General features: G+C 38.8%; 1 protein-coding gene across 3 annotated transcripts in view; it reads right to left on the bottom strand.

Moving 5' to 3' along the window:
• FAR2 (fatty acyl-CoA reductase 2) overlaps nt 1-9,110 on the bottom strand; it is a 189,564-nt gene extending 180,454 nt beyond the window's left edge. The window contains exon 1 of one of the 3 annotated variants that reach the window (XM_069094892.1): nt 8,998-9,110. The gene's annotated coding sequence lies outside the window, so the exon portion shown is untranslated. Of the gene's footprint in view, nt 1-8,127; nt 8,439-8,997 lie in introns of those variants that run through there. The other 2 variants (XM_069094891.1, XM_069094890.1) reach the window with 2 other exon arrangements.
• Nucleotides 9,111-9,783: the final 673 nt, after the last annotated feature.

Genomic DNA, 9,783 nt, shown 5'->3' on the forward strand with positions numbered 1-9,783 from the left:
TCTATCTATCTATCTATCTATCTATCTATCTATCTATCTATCTATCTATCTATCTATCTAAAATTTGTTAAATATCCATTCCCTGCTGTGGCTAAGTAAATCTTCTTTGAGTATTTAATTTTCTTACATTATTGGATTTACACAACAAGGGGCTGACCTGAGTCATGCTCAGCCCAGAACAATCCTAACCTAGAGCAAGGGTTCCTAACCAGGGGCCTATAGACCCACATTGATTTCAAGGAGTTTGTGAACTTGGGTGAGGAAAAAGTTACATTTTTATTTCCATAAGCCTGTAATTGAAATTTGGCATTTCCTTCAATTAGTTGAAAACATTCTGAGTAGAGATTCATAGACTTCACCGGATTGCCAAAAGGGTGAGTCCATAACCGAAAAAGGTTAAGAACTTCTGCCCTACAGGGAGGTTGTTTGTGTAATGATTAAAAAATTTTTTTTGTTTATTATGTAGTATTCTTTGCCATGAGGAATCATTGCACACTGAACATTTAAGTTGGCAACAGTATAACAGAGTAGAAAGATGCATACATGTACAGTGTGTCGAAGGCAGACCTGCAAATGCAACTTTAAATTCACAACACATCCAGTGAACTTCTGAATAGACTGTCCCCTAGAATCTATCTTTAGACCATCCATTATCAAAAGGCATTATCCATTCTTATCACTGAGCTGGATAAGGATAGAGATGGCATGCCTACAAAGTTTGCAAATGACACAAACTAAAAGGCATAGCTAACATACTGGATAACAAAACTGGGTACTGAAAAAGTTGACAGAATAAGGGGCGAAATCTATTCCCAAAGATGAATAATGTAAATTTTTATACTTGACTTTTAAAAAATCAACTGTATAAAACACAGACTGGTGATGTGACTAGAAATAGTTCATGTGAGAAAGACCTGGCAGGTTTTGGGGAACTGCAAGCTCAATTTTAGTTGATTGTATAATACAGGTTCCTAGAGTTCCAGAACAAGGAAAGGAAAGTTCCCCAGGAGGCTGCCATTATAACTATCTTTTCAGCTGTCATGGAGAAGGATTACACTTATTTTCCTTGCTCTAAAGGGTAGAAATAAATGTAAGTGACAGAGAGATAGGTTTTGTTTTGATATAAGGATACTTCCTAATGATTAGAGCTGTACAGAAATGGAATGGGCTTTCTCAATAGGTACTGAGTACCTCATCACTGAATCTGGATGGAGGTAGAGACTGAATGATCACTTGTTGGGAATGACCACTAGGTGAAGTAATAGACTCAAAATAGAAGGATTCGAATTCCAATTTGGCCTCAAACACATGTGACCCTGGGGAACTCATAACCCAATTTGCCTCATTTTCCTCAACTGGAAAATGGGAATAATTATAGTGCCTCCCTCCTAGGGTTGTTGTAAAGATCAAATTAAATAATAATTGGAAAATGTCTGGCACTTAGTTAAATTAAATCTAAGAAATGTTAATTATTATTATTAAATTGGAGGGTATTCCTACTTAGATATGAATTGGACTAAATGTACTCTGAGGTTCCTAATTAAGGAAGTTCCTTGAAGACAGACTTTTAAAAAATTATCTTTGTATCTCCAGTGCCTTACACATAGTAGGTATTTATCAAATGCCAACATTTTTATTACTAAGTTGAATAAAGGTATAGATGATATGCTTATATAGTTTGCAAATGACAGAAAACTAAAAGGATAGCTAACAATGACAAAATTGGGTATGAAAAAAGAATAAGTGGCACAATCTAGCCACAGAGATGAAATTTGATGGGAAGTAAATGGAAAGTTCTATACTTGACCTTTATAAGTTAAACTTTATAAAATACAGAATAATGATGTGACAAGGAATAATTCATATGAAAAAGACCTGCAGGCTTTTGGCTTGGATGTAGAGGCCTATGGTTTCAGAGGGAAAAGTTATATGACGATGACATGGCTGTCTGTAACAGAAGGTACATAAAATGGGAGAAAGATAATTAGGGAAAGTGTCATAAACATTTTTTTTGAGAGTGTCAGTCACCCTCCCCATCACTTCCTGCCTGGATTAATGTAACAGTCTTCTATATGGCTTCCTTATATTTAATTTCAAGTGACATGTGGCAATGTAAAGGATACTAGGTTTAGAGAACACCTAGGTTCAGATCCTGGTTCTGCCTCTTTTAGTTGTATGATCTTGGGCAAGTCACTCAACCTATCTTGGCTTCAGTACTTTCATGTGTAAAATGAGTCAGCTGTACTAGATGACCTTTAAGATCCGTTTTTATCTCTAAAACTATGATCTTTCCATGTCTCCCTCCAAACCATATTGAACATTTATGTCAGATTAATCTTATTTCCAGTCATTCTTCCACCCAAAAATCTTTTGTACAGATTAAGCATTTATTAAGTACTCACTATGTGCTAGACACTATGTTTACATTCCAATATTCAAGATAAAGTCCAAGATCCTTAAATGGGTATTTAAGGTAATTTACAATCTGGGATGGCAAAGTTGTCCAGTAGAAAAATAATTGAACTGAAAGCATAGAGCCTTACTTTCTAAACCTTGCTTTATCATTCACTAACTGTGGTATTCTGAGTAAGGCACAAGGGTAGTAGAAAGTGCCTCAGACATGGCATCAGAAGACCCTGGTATGCATCCCAGCCCTGCTACTTACTTGCTGTGGGCCCTTGGGCAAGTCACTCTACCTCTCTGAGCCTCAGTTTCTTTATCTTTAAAATGACAAAGATGGCCCACATGCAATACTTACTGTATAGAGTTATTGTGAAGTGCAAATGTGATAATATTTGTAAAGTGCTTTATAGACTTTAAAGCAATACATGTCCTTATTATCTTTCAGCCTCCTTTGCTCAGTCTACTTTGGGAAGAACTGATAGAGGTTAGGATTTTTTTTACATAGGCTTCAAAGACTGGAATTTTTAAGCTTACCTTATATTTTCATGGGACTATTGACTTTTTTCAAAGTATTTTTATCCTCATCACAATCCTGTGAAGAAGTAGTTCAGATATTATTTTCCCATTTTTCTCAGATTAGGAAATGAAAGCAGAGATAAGATAACTGGCCTGTCTGTAGTTACAAAGATAGGGAGCAGTTCAGACATTTATAAAACACAAATATCCCACCTCAGAGGAATAAGCTTTTTTTTTTTTTGTTAAATCAGAGAAGTCACACTCTTCAGGTATGAGTTCTTTGAGGACACTGATGTTATACAGGAAGTTTAAAATATCCTCACTGAGGCTGTGCTTGGATTTGTGAGGAATAATGCATATGCTAATTGGAACTATGTTCATTAATTTAATTCATTAATTTAAATGTACACATACCAATCATTGAATATGTTTGTACATGAATAGTATACATAGGGATAGGAGAGTAGGTGTTGTGTTCATATACTAATACAGTAAGATAATGAGCTTTCAGGTGTTTCCGGATGGAACCATTGAAAACATGCTCAGGATTATGAAAAGCAAGTAAATAGGTCAAAGACAATTTGCTATTATGTACTTGCAATGTTTTCCAGTTAGTTTAAAATAGATCAATAGAACATTATATTTAAAATTATTTCATGATTATCTGGGCTAATTCTTTTAAATTTAAATTGAGAAAACTGGGGCCCAAGTTTTCTGACTCCCAATTCAACCTTTGACAAACTATTCTTAGTCACCCAGTCTTGCATCTGATATATTTGGAGGCACCCTTGACTCACTACTTTAACCTATTCAACTTATCCTTTCTGTTACCAAATCTTGCTGTTTCTACCTTCATATCTCTTTCTCTCCCCATTTACACAGACATCCACCTAGTATAGATCTCATCTTTTTTTACCTAGATTTTTATAATAATCTCATTAATATCCCTACCTCAATTCTCTTACCTCTCCCATTCATCTTTTACTCAGTTGCTTAAGTGATTTTCCTAAGGTACAAGTATGACCATTTACTCCACTACTTAAAAACTTCAACATCTTCCTATTACCTCCAGGATCAAGTATAAAATCCTCTAGCATTTAAAGTCTTTCACAACCCAGTCCCTTTCTACTTTTCCAGTCTTCTTAAACTTTACTCTTTCCACTTAGTCCAAATCCAGCTACATCGAACTAATTGCAGTCTTTGAACACAATACTCCATTTCTCATCTCTGTGCCTTTTCACAATAGATTGTGTGCTACTAGAGAGCAAGGGCTATCTTTTGCCTTTCCCTGTCAATATCTCTAGGGCTTAACACCAGGCCAGACTGGTAAAAGGTACTTAATAAATGTTTATTGACTAACTGACTTGAATGCTTTGCCTTCTGACCTTTGCCTCTTAATTTCCCTGGCTTCCTTCAAGACTTGGCTCAAATCCCATCTTCAGCAGGAGGCCTTTCCCAGTCTCACCCTTTTCCACCACTACATTCTATCTACTTTTTATAGATTTTGTATGTCCAGTACCTAGTTATTCACATGGTCACTTCCCTATTTATAATGTGAACTCCTTGAGAGATGGAACAGTGTTTCACCTTTCTTTGTATCTTCAATATATAATACAGTGCTGGAAAATAGGAAACACAGTAAAAATTTATTGACTGACTTTTCCACTATGCCATTCTAAAGGTTATACTCTTCATTTTTTCAAATAGCATAAATATATATATTTCCTATCAAACTTACTGCATTAACATTAATGTCGCCCCATAATTTAAAGTCTCTGGGTCTCAGTTCTATGGTATGAACTTACATATATTATAAACTCAATTTTATGTCTAGAATCTAAATTATTAACTTAATACCAAATATATATAGACAGTCAACAAACATAAGTAATGTTAACCTTCTTATTTTGGAGGGAAGAGAGAATTATAGATTGTTTATCATCAAATTCCCCTCCACTCTGATTTCTCTAGGTCCTTGCCTTCTTGTAGGTAACAGCTTTGAAAAAAATTGTGTACAAGTTCCTAGGTGCCTTGGTGAACCCCTGTGGAACCACATTAGAGCTGGGAAGAGATGACAATGAAATGTACTTTAAAATTTGGAGAACTAACTAGGGTTAATCCAGAAGATGTAATGAGCAATTGAACAGGAAGTACGGAAAAAGGAGCAAATAATTTCTGCCACTGCTGAGAAAATTAGATGTCATTATGCTTTTGAAGATATAATAAAGAGATAAGGAGTTATCTTTCTCATTCACCATGACCTGGAGTGTTCATTGAGGACCCATATGTGTTTGATTAGTGTTATTTTTTATATTAAAGTTTTTCACAGATTATTTCCCTAATTCAAATAGGCATCCTTAATACATATGATAGTAAAATAAAAGCTCTTCCCATACCAGTTTTACATTCTACTTGCTTACCTTGAATAATTTTATCATGAGAGTAGACTGATCTCTTTCACAATTTTATCTGGCACCCTAGACTCCTTTTTACAATCCCCGCTGCCCAGCTCATATTACAGAGAGCCTACCTTGAGGATGTCTCTGATAACCTGACCCCAATGTCTCCTGGCCTTGACCTCACCTTATTCCATTTCATTTTCTAGTCTACTTTATCAAGTACTTTATCACTTTATCAAGCATCTCCATATCACTCAGATTGTTCCTTGGTCTAGACTTCTTTTTCAGAAAAGTATGTTACTTATTTCTTCTAATTGGGTACCATACCTTCCTTTCAGGCTGTCTAGAAACTTGTGATACCTGAAACTTTGGAGGTTGGTAGAATGTGGGAGAGAAGTATTAAGGCCTCCCCCTCCCTTTCATATCACTTAGGGTAAACAAGCAGTTTCGATTTCATCTTCAGACTTACAGACACTACCACCTTGGTTCCTGAGTGGACAAATTGTTTTCATACCCTTAGTAGTTACACATATACATACATGCATACATATATGTGTATGATATACACATATCAGTAATTATATATATATATATGTATCAGTAGTTATATACATATCAGATAATCCAAACTGATGAAAGCAACTAATGATAAAACTGAGAACTGAGACAGAATAGAGGCCTTATTTTGCAAAATGGAGGAAAATGCCTTCTTTTATGACCCATAGGATGGTTATAAGGCTACAATAAAGAAATGTCAAAACATTTTGAAATTGGAAAAGCTATACACAAATTTTTAGAGGCTTTTTCTTGATCTGGAACAAATGTGACCCTCTGCCTACCCAGAAAAGTTAGTATCTGATTGATCTTAATATCTTACAGAGATTCATCTTTACAGAAAATTTAGGACTTGAAGAATAGGATGAATATTATTTGCTTCTATTTGACAATGTAGAAACTAAGAGATTAGAACTTTAGCTGAACTTCATAAAGAACAAAGAGCCCTTAACAATTGGGCTGGATCGAATGTTGGATAAGTTGACATGTCCCACTGTACGGTTTTGTTTGGCATTAGTTTTGGTTGTTTTTCTTTGTTATGAGAGAGGATGACTGTTATGTATAAACTACAGGCATAAGTAAAACCATATATAAGAATGCATTTTAAATACGCAAAAAGGAATTGGGCTAGCAACTGACATAAAAACTGGGTGGCCCAAATCTTCATAGAAACTTCAACTTGTAGGACTCCATGTTCCTTACAAAACACATATTCCTAAATATACTCATTTGCAAATTCTGTTTGGTGTACAGTTTAATTCAAATCACATTTCACCCCTAGCACTGTGATATTTGGACCTCATCCAAGCCAAATCAGAAGCAAAAAATATGGATGACTGAAACCTACCAATAAATAAATCAAAACTTTTACAGGTGCGCAATTGTTTTAGTCACTTTCCCTGTCAAAGATCCTACCACAATTTCTAAAGTTCAGGAAAAATGATATTAAAATTTTAAAAAATTATTTGAATTTTCCTGCCAGACCCTGTGGTAGGTAGGTACCTGGAGAAGAGAAAAAGATAGTATCTTGAATTATCAGCTCTCGAATGATACACAGCTAGCAGTTTATGGATGACAACTCTCAAAACAAAAAACAATCACCACCAACTCAAAACAATATCCACAACAGAGCCATCACCTTACAAAGTAACACACTTTAACAAAGCAAATAGTTTTATCACATCATCAGGAACTGCTCACAACTCCCCAGTGAGCTGCAAATTGAATAGAGAGCAGGGGAAACAGTTTGGCACCATTCCTGAAGCTCCAAGCTAAGATTTCTACAGCAACTGTGCGACGAACTGCCCTCCACCATGAACATTCAAACCCTAACTGCTCCAGAGTTGGGCACGTTAACCCAGAAGCCTCTGAAAAACCCCACACATAACAAACTAGGTTGCTGAGGCCTGGGGACTTCCTAAACTAAAGGAGCAATCGGGCAAAGTACTACTAGCACATATCTGAAGATTTAACTGGATTCTTGCCAGCCTCGCTCCAAGATGCCTAGGCAATAGGTGGGTAGGGAGGGAGGTTTGAAACTTCAGTCTGGGGCAGGTCACATCTTTAACGAATTCCAGCTGCCTTTTTTATTGCAAGGGCAAGCTGCTTTGGCTGCTCTTTGGAACTGCCTGAAGGGTCAGGGAGTAAGAGCAGGTGGGAGGAGGGACGATCTTAAGAAGGCTGGAGATTCAGGTAAAGATGATAATATATATCCAAGGTACGGCGTCCCAATTTGTGCCTCGTGGTTGAAAAGCAGAATCAGACAGTGCTTGAGCTCTCCTCTTTCCCAGCTCACCCCAAGGCCTGCATCCTCTCTGCCAAACTGTCTAGGACTATCCCCAGGGAACCACTGCAGCTCTAAAAAGGCCGCACCCTGGGCTTGCTTCACCGTCTCTTCCTACTCAGGGTGAATCCCAGTCCTTTCCCTAGCGCCCGGTCCCCAAAAGACAACCGAATGTCAATGAACCTTACCAAGTCGATGCTTCTAAAACTCACCCTCTTTCCCCCATGTCAGACACTTAGCTTCACTTTTCAATTCCTCAAATTTCGCCTTGTTGTTGAAAGGTTCGTGTATATGATAGCCTAGGAGTTTTCAAATGCCACTTTTCTCTCCTGACTCCTCAAACCCATTCCTTTCTGAGTTCCCCCAAAGGCTGGACCTTCCAAAAGCTGTCTCCACTGCCCTTCCATGCTCGGCTGGCCTTTGCCTACAAAAAAGGAGCTGGCTGGGGGAATGAGCTGCAGCTAGCGTTACCTTTATTTCGGTCCTTCCCCGAGTGGGGTAGGGAAAGACACCAAATTAACCGAACTCCGGCCGCGAGGACACAGCTCTCTGGTCTTCCTCTTACAACCAATGACTATAATATCCGGCTCGGAGCCTGGGTGTGGAGCGGGAGGAAGTTACTCCTACCTTCCCCTTTGCCGCTGCAGCTGCCCGCCTCCCTCTCAGCTCAGAGGCGGCTGCAATCTTTACTGGTGGATCTGTAGGACGCAGAGAGAAAGAGCTACCAGACCACGCTGCTCTCCTCCGGGCTTGAAGCCCCCTAGTTCTCCCTTGTGAGAGCATTTTAAGTAGGCGAGCGCGAGCCACGACCCGGTTACTACTGCCCAAAGACCGAATTCTGGCCAACATCTTTCCATTCATTCTGGATTATGCTTTCAGATCCGCTATCTCTCTCGGCCCATTTTCTTTTTCTATTTTTTGGGGGTGGGGGGTGGGGGAGAAGGAGGATGAGGAGGGAGTGACTGTGGGGAAAGCCTACTAGGAAAAGGTCTTCAGCCCCGTTCAGGGAAGTACTGAGGGTTCTTGTGCTTTTTCTAGGAGGACTGGGTGGGTGTAAGGGAAAGGGAAGGGATCTGTTTCTGGTGGATGGGGGAGGGGTGTAGAAGAAAAGGCCGCTGCTTTAGGACTGAACGTCCCCATGAAAAGGTCAGAAATCAGAGTACGATTTCTACAACACCCTCCCATCTCTGGCATGCATGCTTCTATGGGGGTGGAGTGCTGGGGTGGTAGGTGGTGGTGGTGGTGGTGTGGGGGAAGAGAGTTTTTTTCTGCGTGCCAGGTAGTCAAGCTTCAATTTTTCCCTTTAAGAATCCAGAACTACCTACCAGCAAGGGTTCTTACCCCAAAGCGTGTGGCTCCTAAATCCGGTGCTGAACTGGGTGGGGCAGGAGGATGACGCCAATTCTGGAGATGATTGATGCAGTGCTAGAGGCTGGTGGAATGCCTACCAAGCAGTTACTTACCTTAATTAAAAAAAAAAAAAACCACCATTTCTTTGTCTTAATGGCTTTCTTGGGATTTGGCAAGTCTTTTGTTTTAAAAGAGGATAGCCATAGCTGACAAAAAGCTGAAGAGAGCGTTTTGGGGGGGGTAGGCGGGCACTCATCCCCAGGGAGATAGCAGAGGCTGAAAAAAGAGCACCTGCTTTTTACTAGGCAGAAAATAAACCTACTATGGCAAGCTAGGAGGAGAGGAGTGCCTTGAATTCATTTAAAGTTTTTTCATAGCAGTCAAGCCTGACATTCAGGGAAATAGAAATAATATAAAAATAACTAATTTCCTTACAACACTCTGTTGTGTTTTCCATTTTACCGAACTTCTCAGAAAGATTTAGTGTCTTGTCCACGATCAATCAGTAAATGTAGGTGAAATTCAGAATTTAAACTCAGTTCTCTTCTGTAGTCAAATTAATAGCTCCTTTTGATGGAATCCTAATAAAACTGCCCCTAGTCACACTATTCTAACTTCCTTATAGGCCCCAGTGAACAGCAGGCCCACTGTACCTATCTAGTCATTCAACACTGCCCCCCCAAACACACTCAATATCTTAACTTCTTCACATAGTCCTCCACAATCACTAAAACTACAGGTCTCTCCATGAACTCATATTTCTCACAGAACATCAGG

This window comes from Petaurus breviceps, unplaced genomic scaffold (assembly GCF_028583685.1).
Source record: "Petaurus breviceps papuanus isolate PSGF00001 unplaced genomic scaffold, PetGlider_PUasm1.0 221, whole genome shotgun sequence".
Lineage (NCBI taxonomy): Eukaryota > Metazoa > Chordata > Mammalia > Diprotodontia > Petauridae > Petaurus > Petaurus breviceps.